Source organism: Astyanax mexicanus, chromosome 9, assembly GCF_023375975.1.
Source record: "Astyanax mexicanus isolate ESR-SI-001 chromosome 9, AstMex3_surface, whole genome shotgun sequence".
Taxonomy (NCBI): Eukaryota; Metazoa; Chordata; class Actinopteri; order Characiformes; family Acestrorhamphidae; genus Astyanax; species Astyanax mexicanus.
The window spans coordinates 37,694,388-37,707,520 of NC_064416.1; positions in this window are offsets into that span (position 1 = coordinate 37,694,388).

The following is a 13,133-nucleotide window of genomic DNA, read 5'->3' on the forward strand; positions in this document are numbered from 1 at the left end:
ATGTAATGCTACATCTGAAAATCTGGATTTATTTATTGATTTAAAGCATCCACAGAAAAACGCTTAGTGACAAGCTGTGTTGCTAAATCAGTTGAGGTAGGATGGAGATTGTGGGTCCACTGTGATGCTACAGCTTTCCATGATCCACACTGGCAGACTTAAGGGTGGTCTGGACAGACTACCCCACCAGTGCCCCTTTATAGTTGAACAGTGTCACTAAAATGCCATCTAGAGTGGTATAAAGACATTTTGGTATTTTTATTTTTTTGGTATAAAGTGTTTTTTTTTTTTTTTTTTGGGAACCCACCCAAGATGGCGGCACGTTAAGTCAAGTCAAGTCAAGTAGTTTTATTGTCAATGCTGCATATGTACAGGACATACATAGAATTGAAATTACGTTACTCTCCTTCCCAATTTTACAGCAAGTACAGATAATGGATAATAAAGAAAAATAAAGAAAAAGGGGAGACACTATGTGTACAATACAGCAGCAGGGACACAGACATACATGAGACAGAACAAGGTGCAGTAGTGGTGGGGGTGAAATAGATATATAAATAGAAATAAAAAGAAATAAATATATAATCTAAATCTAAATGAGTGGGAGACACTATATGTACAATACAACAAAAACACAATAGACATTTGTGAGACAGAAGATAATAGTGCAATATTAATGGTGATTAAGATCAAGTGACAATATAAATAGAACCCGTATAACAGTAGTGCAATGTTTTATCTAGCCTAAGGCTGGTAAAGTTCTTAAGTTCCCAGTTCTTGGGGAATTAAAGTGTGTATGACAGTGCAGCGTAACAGTAGTGCAGGTATTGGGTGTGTAGTGCAGGTCCTTTTACAAAAGTTACAGTACTGTGTGTGTTCTAGTGCAGAGTTTCAGTACTGTGTTGGTGGGAGGATGTGGGGTCAGGATGATGAGAGTGTGTGTGCTGTGGGCAGGATTGGGATGGGGGGTAGAGCAGGAAGAGAGTTCAGCATCCTCACAGCCTGATGGATGGGGCTGTCTCGCAGTCTGCTGGTCCTAGACCCGAGACTCCGCAGTCTTCTCCCTGATGGCAGCAGGCTGAAGAAGCTGTGTAGTGGGTGGGAGGGATCTCCTGCCAGACGGAGGGCTTTCCGCGTGAGGCGGGAGCTGTACAGGTCCTGAAGGGAGGGGAGAGAGGTGCCAACGATCTTCTCAGCTGCTCTCACGATGCGCTGGAGGGTCCTGCGGCAGGATGCTGTGCAGGCCCCGTACCACACGGTGAAACAGCTGGTCAGGATGCTCTCGATGGCCCCTCTGTAGAAAGTGGTCATGATGGGGGTGGGGGCTCCAGCTCTTCTCAGCTTGCGGAGAAAGTAGAGACGCTGGTTTGCCTTCCTGGCCAGTGATGCTGAGTTGGTGCTCCAGGAGAGGTCCTCTGTGACGTGCACACCCAGGAACTTGGTGCTGCTCACCCTCTCCACAGCAGTTCCGTTGATGGACAGAGGAGTGTGCAGTGTGTGAGTTCTCCTGAAGTCCACAACAATCTCCTTAGTCTTCTCTGTGTTCAGAGAGAGATTGTTGTGTTTGCACCAGGAGGCCAGGCGGCTCACCTCGCTCCTGTAGTGTGACTCATCGTTGTTGCTGATGAGACCCACCACCGTCGTGTCATCCGCAAACTTGACGAAGAGGTTGGAGGTGTGTTCTGGTGTGCAGTCGTGGGTCAGCAGAGTGAACAGGAGTGGGCTCAGTACACATCCTTGGGGAGCCCCTGTGTTCAGTGTGGTGATGCTGGATGTGTTGCTGCCAACCCGCACTGCCTGTGGTCTACCAGTCAGGAAGTCCAACAGCCAGTTGCACAGGGAAGTGCTCAGCCCCAGACTGTCCAGTTTGTGTATGAGCTGTTGGGGGATGATTGTGTTGAATGCTGAACTGAAGTCAACAAACAGCATTCTGACGTAGGTGTCTTTCTTGTCCAGGTGTGTGAGGGCTGAGTGGAGAACAGTGGAGATGGCATCATCGGTCGAGCGATTTGACCGATATGCAAACTGGTAGGGGTCCAGGGAGGAGGGGAGTGAAGACTTGATATGGTGCATGACTAGTCGTTCGAAGCACTTCATGAGGATGGGGGTGAGTGCAACCGGACGATAGTCATTGAGACAGGATGGCGATGCCTTCTTAGGGACAGGGATGATGGTGGTGGCTTTGAAGCATGTGGGAACCACCGCCTGACTCAGAGAGGTGTTGTAGATGTCCGTATAAACCTCTGCGAGTTCCCAGGCACAGTCCTTCAGCACACGACCAGGAATGTTGTCAGGTCCAGGAGATTTTCGAGCATTGATCCTGCTGAATGCTCTCCTCACACTGTCTTGGGAGAGCGTTAGCACCTGGTCACCAGGAGGAGGGATGGATTTCTGGGCGGGTGTGTTGTTGAGTGGCTCGAACCTTGCGAAGAATCCATTCAGGTCGTTCAGCAGAGATGTGTCGCTGTTGCAGGTCTGTGGATGGGGTTTGTAGCCTGTGATAGACTGAATCCCATGCCACAGGTTCCGTGTGTCTCTGCTGTCGCTGAAGCGTTGGGATATCTTCTTGGAGTACTGCCTCTTAGCTTTCCTGATGCCGCGGGACAGGTTGGCCCTGGCTGTCCTCAGGCCTGCCTGGTCTCCAGCTGTGAAGGCTGCATTTCTAGCCTTCAGGAGCTTGTGGACCTCTCCTGTCAGCCATGGCTTCTGATTAGCCCGAACAGTGATGGTCTTGAGGTCGGTTACATCATCAATGCACTTGGTGATGTAGGCAGAGACAGTTTCTGTGTACTCCTGAATGTCCGTGGAGTTGTTGTGGGTGGCAGCCTCTCTAAACATGTTCCAGTCTGTTGTGCTGAAACAGTCCTGAAGTGCCTCTGAGGAACCCTCTGGCCACACTCGTACCTGCTTCAGAACTGGTTTGGAGACTTTAACCAGTGGTCTGTAAGCTGGCATTAGCATAATGGTAACACGCAGCGGCCGCTCCGGGTCCGTTAAATGGTGCTTTTGTGTTACTATTTGTCGTTTTTTTTTCGTTTATTTCCTGCAAATATGTGCAACGGAACACCCGTGCACATGTTCTACCACCGCCAGACCCTGCTACAGTGGAGAAATCAGCCAGAAAACACGCTACCGGGCGAGGTTCTGCAGACGCTACTTGAGCTTAGCCTGCTAAGAGACCCAGGCCGCCAGCCCGCGGTGTTTCCTGACACCGGAGCCCAGCGGAAGTGCCATCGCAAGTGGTGCGAGCGTAAGCGGAAGCGCAGAAAGAGAGCCGGGATCCGCGCGAGGCTAAAGGCTAGTCCTAGCCGGCCGGCTATACCATCGCAAACGTCTGTTCCCTTGACAATAAACTGGACTACATCCGACTCCAGCGAACTACCCAGTTCAGAGTTCAGAGACTGCTGTGTTTTGTTTTTTGTGGAATCGTGGCTGAACGACAACATTCCGGACAGCGCCATTCAGCTAGCCGGGCTAACCGCGTTCAGAGCGGATAGGAGCGCGGCTCTATCCGGGAAGACCCGCGGTGGAGGCGTGTGTGTTTACATCAACACGGAATGGTGTAACAACGCTGTCGCCAAACACTGCTCTCCGCTGGTGGAGTTCCTGATAGTCAAGTGCAGACCTTTTTATTTAGTACGGGAGTTCTCCGCCGTGCTAATAGCTGCTGTCTACATCCCACCCAGCGCTAGCATTGGTGCTAATGCTAAAGAGGCTCTGTGTGAACTCTATCGGACTATCAGCGATCTGCAGAACAAACACCCAGACGGACTGTTTATTATCGCCGGAGATTTCAACCACGCAAATCTCAAGTCAGTGCTCCCTAAAATCCATCAACATGTGGACTTTGCAACGAGAGGAGCGAGCGCGCTGGATCTTGTTTACACAAACATCCCCAGCGCGTACCGGGCGGAGCCCCGCCCCCACCTCGCTTTCTCGGACCACAAGTGTGTGGCTGACTCCAATATACACACCACTCATCAGACGCTCCAGACCAGTTCAGAACCAGGTGAAAACCTGGCCACGCCCAGAGAATCCACAGCCACTTCAAGGACACGAGTGACGCGCGGCGCATGTGGCAGGGCATCCAGGCAATCACCAACTACAGGACAATGCCACCGTCCTGTGAACGTGATGCCTCTCTCCCTGATGCCCTGAACAACTTTTATGCACGGTTTGAGGCACAAAACAACACGATGGTGAGAAAGACCATGCCCAAGCCGGACGAGCAGGTGTTGTGCCTGACTGCAGTGGACGTGAGGAACACTCTGCGCAGAGTCAACCCACGGAAAGCTGCAGGACCAGACAACATCCCCAGCAGAGTGCTCAGGGAGTGCGCAGACCAGCTGACAGATGTTCTCACGGACATCTTCAACATCTCCCTGTGCAGCGCCACTGTCCCAACGTGCCTCAAGTCCACCACCATCGTCCCCGTGCCGAAGAAGTCCACAGTGTCCTGCCTCAATGACTACCGTCCCGTTGCACTTACACCCATCATCATGAAGTGCTTCGAAAGGCTAGTCATGAGGAACATCAAGACACAACTGCCCTCTTCACTGGACCCCCTGCAGTTCGCGTATCGTCCCAATCGCTCCACGGACGATGCCATCACCACCACCCTTCATCTCTCCCTCACCCACCTGGAGAAGAATGACACTTACGTCAGAATGCTGTTTATAGACTTCAGTTCAGCATTCAACACCATCATCCCACAGAACCTCATCAGAAAGCTAAGCTCGCTCGGCCTCAACACCCCCCTCTGCAACTGGATCCTGGACTTTCTGACGGGGAGACCCCAGTCAGTCCGGTTCGGGGGCAGCACCTCCAGCTCCATCACACTGAACACTGGGGCCCCCCAGGGCAGTGTCCTGAGTCCTCTGCTGTTCACCCTGCTGACTCATGACTGTGCTGCAAAACACAGTTCTAACAGCTTTATCAAGTTCGCCGATGATACAACCGTGCTGGGTCTCATCACCAAAGGCGACGAGTCAGCATACAGAGAGGAGGTGCAGCGGCTGATAGACTGGTGTACAGTCAACAACCTTCACCTGAATGTGGACAAGACAAAGGAAATGGTTGTTGACTTCAGGAGAGCACAACACACCCACTCTCCACTCAACATCGACGGGTCCTCTGTGGTGATTGTTAAGAGCACCAAGTTCCTTGGTGTCCACTTAGCAGATAACCTCACCTGGACCCTGAACACCAGCTCTACAGCCAAGAAAGCCCAGCAGCGTCTCTACTTCCTCCGGAAGCTGAGAAAGGCCTGTCTCCCTCCACCCATCCTCACACTCTTCTATAGAGGGACCATTGAGAGCATCCTGAGCAGCTGCATCACTGCCTGGTTTGGGACCTGCACCGTCTCTGACCGCAAGACCCTCCAGCGTATTGTGAGGACAGCTGAGAGGATCATCGGCGTCTCTCTCCCCTCCATCACGGACCTTTACACCACCCGCAGCATCCGCAAAGCAACCAGCATTGTGAATGACCCCACCCATCCCTCACATGAACTGTTCTCCCTCCTGCCTTCGGGAGGAAGGTACCGGAGCATCCGGTCCAGCACGACCAGATTCTGCAACAGCTTCTACCCCCAAGCCATCAGACTCCTCAACTGCAGAGACTGAACTGATGGTTTTTCTGTACATGCACACACACTCTTACCCCACTTACCCCAGAAAATGGAAAGCACTAAAAACCCTACTACCTCACTGGACTCTATTGCACACTGTGTAATAGAGGTAATCACTACCTCACTGGTCTTTTTTGCACACTGCATAATTTGCACACTGTCTTGTTATTTATTATTCTTTGTCTGCATTGTGTTGTATTGTCTGTCTGCACTTTTGTACTGTTGCACTATTGTTCTGTCTACACTGTGTTTATGTGCACCATGGTCCCTGGAGGAACGTTGTTTCGTTTCACTGTGTACTCTGTATATAGCTGAAATGACAATAAAAACCACTTTGACTTTGACTTTGACCTAATTGCTGCTTTTCTCATGGGGTGGATGTGATTGAATGCCTACTATATATTGTGATTTAAATTATATTGATGTTCTTGTAGATTAGGAAATGTTGATATTGTGGCTAATTTATGGATGTGTCCCTGAATGGAAGCCATTGCAAAGCTTTTTTTATGGCTTTTTTTTCGTCCACCAGTAATGGTCCTGTCCAAGAGTTTGGCCTTGTTTCTTTTGTTGAGTAGATTTCAATTTAGCTCTCAATTTGTCACCATTGTTTAAATGAGGATTTTGCTGATTTTAAAATCAGGTAGACTGATCCTACAACCTGATTAGGACGTTTAATCAAATAAATAGTTGCACAGCAGAAACAATTATATCAAATTAAGTGATAATTGTGTTATGATTAATTTTCCTCTTGTAACTTTTCTGTGTGTGTGTGTGTGTGTGTGTGTGTGTGTTTGTGTGCGTATAATAAAGATGTACACTGTGTGTTGTTACCTGCTCATTTTATTACATTCTCATCAAATGTCTTATACAGCAAGACTCTAATCAGAGATGAATTATACCTTTCTGAAATTATACATACATTTAAGAATAGTACAGTCAATCAAACTCTCCTGACCCCATCCCCTTCTGGGCCAAATGGGCAATTATCAAATTCTTACCCCCAGGGCTTCTCAGAACCTGCAATGAAATTAACTGAGAAAAGGAATAAAGCCGAGTAATTAAGTAAAGTCTATGGAGAAAAGAACAGAGAAGAGAAGAGAAGAGATGAGGCACAAAGAGACAAAAATAGAAGATAAGAGTAGAGACAAGGCAAGAAGTGAAGAGAAGAAATGAGGCAAGAAGTGAGGATGAGAGTCAAGAAAAGAGAAGAAGCAAAGGAATGAGACAAAGCAATAAAAGAGAAGGGAGAAGAGATAGAGCAAGAAGAGAGAAGTGAAGAGAAGAGACAATGCAAGAAGAGAAGATGAGAGATGAGGCAAGACAAGAAGGGAAGTGAAGAGAAGAGACAAGGCAATAAAAGAAGAGAGATGAGAAGAGACAAGGCAAGAAGAGAGGAGAAGAGACGAGGCAAGGTGAGACAAGGCAAGAAGAGACAATGCACAAAGAAAAGAGACAAAGTAAGAAGTGAAGAGAAGAGACAAAATGAGAAGTGAAGAAGATGAGAAGAGGCGATGCAAGATGAAAAGAGTTGAGATGCAAAGAAAAGAGACGAGATAAAAAGTAAAGAGAGGAGACAAGATGAAAAGAGGCGAGGCAAGGTGAGACAAGGCAAGAAGAGACAAGGCACAAAGAAATGAGACGAGGCAAGAAGAGAAGAGACAAAATAAGAAGTGAAGACGATGAGAAGAGGCAATGCAAGATGAGAAGAGTTGAGACGCGAAGGAAAGAGAAGAGATGAGGCAAGAATAGAGGATGAGAAACAACTTAAGAAGAGAGGAGAAGTGGTGAGAAGAGACAAGGTAAGAAGAGATCGAGAACAGAGGAAATTAAAAAATAGAAAAGAAGAGAAGGAAAGATCTTCAGTGAGTTTTTTGTAAGTATTATTCTGTATAATAGCATCCATGTTAAAGAGTAAATGAGTGAAAGAGAGAGAGAAATAGAGAGAGAGAGCGAGAAAGTTAACCTAGAAAACCCCTACACACCCATTCCCCAGCGCACACTGAACAAGAAAACTCTGTCCAACTCAAACACAAGCTGCGTCTCTCCCCTCACCCCTTCCCTTTCTCTCTATATCTCTCTCACTCTCTTTCTTTCTCACTCACTCACCCACTCAATCTCTCACTCTTTCCCTCTAACAGAATTTATAGCTGTATTGTGAAAGCTCTGAAACAATACACACATACACAATGTAAAAACAACACCATTAAAAACTTTATTATTAAAAAAATCTGCACAATGATTATATGCTGATATGCCCAAAGTAATTTACTAGTTTACTACAATAATAGTATTATGTCCCATAACATTTGTCATGTTCTATGAAAGCTAAATAATTCGGAACTAATCAGTGGGATATGTGTGTGGGGAGTCTCGACTGTCCTAATAAACACTACATTATAAACATTAATCCAACCATGACTTGAAATTTGGATAGATCGCTTATTGTGACGTCACAATAAGAAAATGTGCATAGAACCACACCATTCATTAATCGTCAACACCCATTAGAGCCCCACCCACTAGATCCGTTGAAGATCCGCCATTTCAGTCTACTGGTTGAGAACATCAGACAGTACAGACTTCTTCTGATGGAGGGATCTGTACCCACTGTCTGTCTGTCTGCATGATGAGGGAGATTCTTTTAAAGTGAGTTATTTTAAAATAATAAATTCTGTGCTTCTATTGCAGATAGAATAAATTAGATAAACTAGCTTGTACATGTTTTGCTCTTTAGCACAAGCTAACATTAATATGTGGCAAACACTAAGCGTATACATGGGGCGTGGCCAGCAACAGCTTAAAAGTTGCATAAAAGTGACAGAGCCCTTAAACGGCTCATTCTATTTGAAAATAAAGCTGGTGATATGTCTTTATATGAGAGCGATTTTTCCAAAGAACTTAATGAACATGTTCTGTAGGGCACAAAGACTTACTGTAGTCTAACTTGTGTAAAAATAAGTATATTATATTACCTTCATGAAAAAGACAATGGTTCTATAATGAACCATAATAATAGATTGGTTCTTTGTGTGGGTAAAGGATTCTTCAGATACTGGATTGTTCTATATAGCTGGAAAATGGTTCCACTATTATTTTTATAGGTTAAAGAACTCCATTCCGATACTATGTTGTTAATTGTTATTTGTTGATGATTATTTTTAGTAATATTATCCAATTACACAAATAACAGACACTCATGTGCCACTCACACAAACCCCTGCACACACACACATATACACACACATTAGGATCCACAACCACATCTTTGAAAAAGAAAGAGAGAGAGAGAGAGAGAGAGAGGTGATTTTATTCACCCTGAGGACAATAGTGCCTGCCATCCAACAGCACCCCACAACTCTGCATCTGCATGGCATTATACACACTCAATTCAATTCAGCCTGCAACAGACACACACACACACACACACACACACACACACACATACACACACACACACACACTGAGTCATTCACTCTCTCTCTCTCTGTCTGCAGTCAGTCATTCTAACAAAGGCTACAGTCACTGTGTCATCATGTGAGGGGCTTCTCTCTAACTATTCACTCACTCTCACACACACACACACACACACACACACACACACACACACACACACACACACACACACTCACACACACAGGCCGCTAACCCAGACCAGCCCAACTTCCTCTCAGCGGTCGCTGTACTATCAGCTTACACACTGCGCAACCCAACCCAGCCCAGCCCAGTCCAGCCCTCTCTTATCAGCTGTAGAATACAGCACCGCTCTAATTGCACCGTTACAGGAGCAGGTCTGCGTACAATCAGACGATTTACTCCCTTACACCAACCGTGGTGCAGCAGCAGAGAAGTGGCTGGTGTCTGAAGGGTGGGAGTGAAGGTAGCAGTAGTAAAAAAAAAAAACTGCAACACATGAGGTCACACTGTTATGCATACCCAGCTGTAAAAAAAAAAAAAACTAAACTAATAATACAACGTAAAGAAAATTTCTTGAAATTTTTACAGTAAGTTAAAGTAGAACTCCGGTGTAAAATGGGCTTTTGGTGTAGTAAAACATGATAAAAAGTACTTACCTTTGATGAATAGCACACCTCCATTCTCCCACAGCGTTCCGAGATCCAGACATTTTAGCACGAGGCATAATTTGCCCCCAAAATTTTTTCACCGATTTTCACAGTTCTAGCTAAGAAACTGTGACCCTGAGACGTTCGAAATTTTTGACAAAAGTATTTGGACACTTTTTAATGGATCCCTATGGGGAAATGTCCAAGCCTAAAAACATCGTCTGTACGAAAAACGTACAATGTATCGCTCCAAAAAGCACAAGCAAGCTAATCAGGTATAGGTCCAATGATCTTGCAAAATTATGTGTTTGTATGTCAGACGCTCTGGGATGAGAAACGTTTAAAATTTTGTGACGAGAAGAAAAAGAAGATTGTAAAGAACAGAAAGTTATTTAGGATTTTACTGTATTATATGAACAGTAATTTACTGTTACCTAATGACAGAGTATAACAGCATTTTTAGAGTAAAGTTTGGCATAATTAAATAAATTAAAAAACTGTATAAAATACTGTACTAAAACTGTATAAAATACTGCCATTTAAATGATTGTGTATTTAGTTACCAGTGAAGTACTTTAAAATGTACTGAAGCTACTGAAGTGTAGTTAGTAGTTAAAAAATGCCAACTTGCTCCTATGACCTACAACACTGTGGCCAGACAGTTAAAAATTATTTAAAATATTACTGATTAGCCACGAGAAAGTAGCAAGAGGCAAGACCCCACACTGATGGTGAGTTATGGTAAGGGGACATGTCCAATATGCAAATAAAGGATGTCAGGAGCCAATAGGAAATATGTAACGTTCGTGTAGATATTTTAGTGGGTCTTAACATTCCCAAAACTTATAATAAATAAAAGCACTGACACAAGTGACGTTGCAGCAATGTTACAAAAATGTTTAAAACGTTCAACAAAAATAAAGTAGATCTAAACTTCAAAACGTATATTATATTGAACATTCAAAGAATTCTATATCGCTTTACTTGGATGGTACATTATAGATGCCTAATAGATGCTCACCTAACATTCAACTAACATTAAATTTAATATCTATTAAATGCAGCTGAACTCTCAACTTGAAAGTAAATGATTCTTAATGGTTAAACCAACCCTAAAACCTAAAGTTTAAGATTAGGGTTAGGATTAGGAGTTCAGTTGCATTTAATAAACATTTATTTGAATGTTAGTCAAGCGTCTATGAGGCACCAACAATGGACCATCCAAGTAAAGTGTTGCCAAATGTTCTACTAAACTGTTCTACTAAAATTGTGAGCTGGGTTGGATTGTCAACATGTCCTGGCTTATCAAACACATTTGGGGAATAAAGCACATAAAAAAAAACACCCCCCACCACCAACACCCCTCACACACACACACACACACACACACACACACACACACAGCCATCCAGCATGGCACATTACACACAACACCACACTTCATCACTCCATAAAACACACAGCGCAACTCAATCCAGCCCAGCCCTGAGCCCTCCCAGCACAGCGCAACTCAGGAGAAAGACTGAATTCACCCTGAAAGAATGTGCAGCTGAGCGAGTGTGTGTGTGTGTGTGTGTGTGTGCGCGCATGTGTGGCCTCCTGCCGAATAAATCCAAAGTGCACAAGGCGTCCAACAAGAGAGCCTAACAGCATGTGTGTGAAGGATCTGTGTGTGTGTGGCCAAGTCCAACACACCCTTAAACTTATCCTAACTGTAGATGATTACTGAAGACCAGAGCAGAGCAGAAGCTCAGAGCAACTATAGAGAAGACTATATGAGAAAATATGATACTATATATATATATATATATATCAAATAAGATACTATAACAAATTATGATACTATATTATTCAAGCATATTGGAGCACCTTCTATAGCAGTTCTATAATTACAGACTGTAGTCCTGTATCTGTTTCTCTGCATACTTTATTATTATCCTCCTTTATCCCTCTTCTTTAATGCTCAAGATCCCACAGGATAGACCACCACAGAGCAGCTACACACTGACATGGTGATGGTGTGTTTTAGTGTGTATTGTGCTGGTACGTAGCTGTTCTCCTACTATATATACACCCCTTTACTATATATTATTTATATATAAGCCTTTTAAAGTCACAACAATAGACAAACACAGTCTGCTTAAACTAATACCACACAAAAAATTATATACTTGCATGGTTTTATTGAACACAACATGATAACATTCACAGTGAGTTATTTAATAACTGGTTGATTCTCCTTTGGCAGCAAAAACTTCAACCAAACATTTCCTGTAGTTGCAGATCAAACCTGCACAACCGTCAGGAGGAATTTTGGATCATTTCAGCTGAATATTCTTGGGATATCTGGTGTGAATCGCTCTCTTGAGATCATGATGCCACAGCATCTCCATTGAGTTGAGGTCAGGACTCTCCAGAAGGCGTATTTTCTTCTGTTGAAGTCGTTCGGTTGTTGATTTGCTTCTATGTTTTGGGTCGCTGTCCTGTTGCATCATCCATCCTCTGTTGAGCTTCAGTTGGCGGCCAGATGGTCTCAAGTTTTCCTGCAAACTGTCACTCTAGGATTCTTCCTCACCTCATTGATCATTCTGCGCTGTGCTCTTGCAGTCATCTTTACAGGACTTTACCATGCCTAGAGAGAGTAGCAACAACAGTGCTGAACTTTCTCCATTTGTAGACCGTCTGTCTTACCATGGACACATGAACATCAAGGCTTTTAGAGATACTTTTGTAACGCTTTTTTGTAATCCAGCTTCATGTAAATCAACAATTCTTGAACGTAGGTTTTGTGAGAGCTCTTTTGTGCGAGGCATGATTCACATCAAGCAATGCTTCTTAAGAACAGCAAACTCAAAACTGGTGTGTTTTTTTATAGGGCAGGACAGCTTTAACCAACACATCCAATCTCATCACATCCTGGCTCTATTTAGCTCTCAAAAAAGTCATTTGTCATTAAATATATATATATATATATATATATATATATATATATATATATATATATATATATATATATATATATATATATATATATATATATATATAGGTAACGCCACATCATTAAGTTTTTCCACAATAGACTATTTCATACCAAACAACTCTGAATGACCCCGTTTGTCGATCACCCGCTGTATTATACAGAATTAAAGCTCAATGTCGTTCTTTTTGAAGTTAATGTTGCACTTTGTAAATCTCATTTTTAGTCTCATCAGTCTGACGTGAACTTCCAGCACAGCAGGATTCAGCTTTGATAATTAGCAGATGTGGTGAAAACAGTAAACAGTGCAGCGCTGCAGCAGCGGGCAGCTTTCCCGGCAGCGAGATCTCACTCGGGCTGACGGAGCAGGTATCACGTTAATGCCCTAACAGTGGAAATGATCACATTGTAATGGCTTTGTCACGGTCATGCCAGAAACAGGACGTAAGCAGGTTCCTCTGCTGTA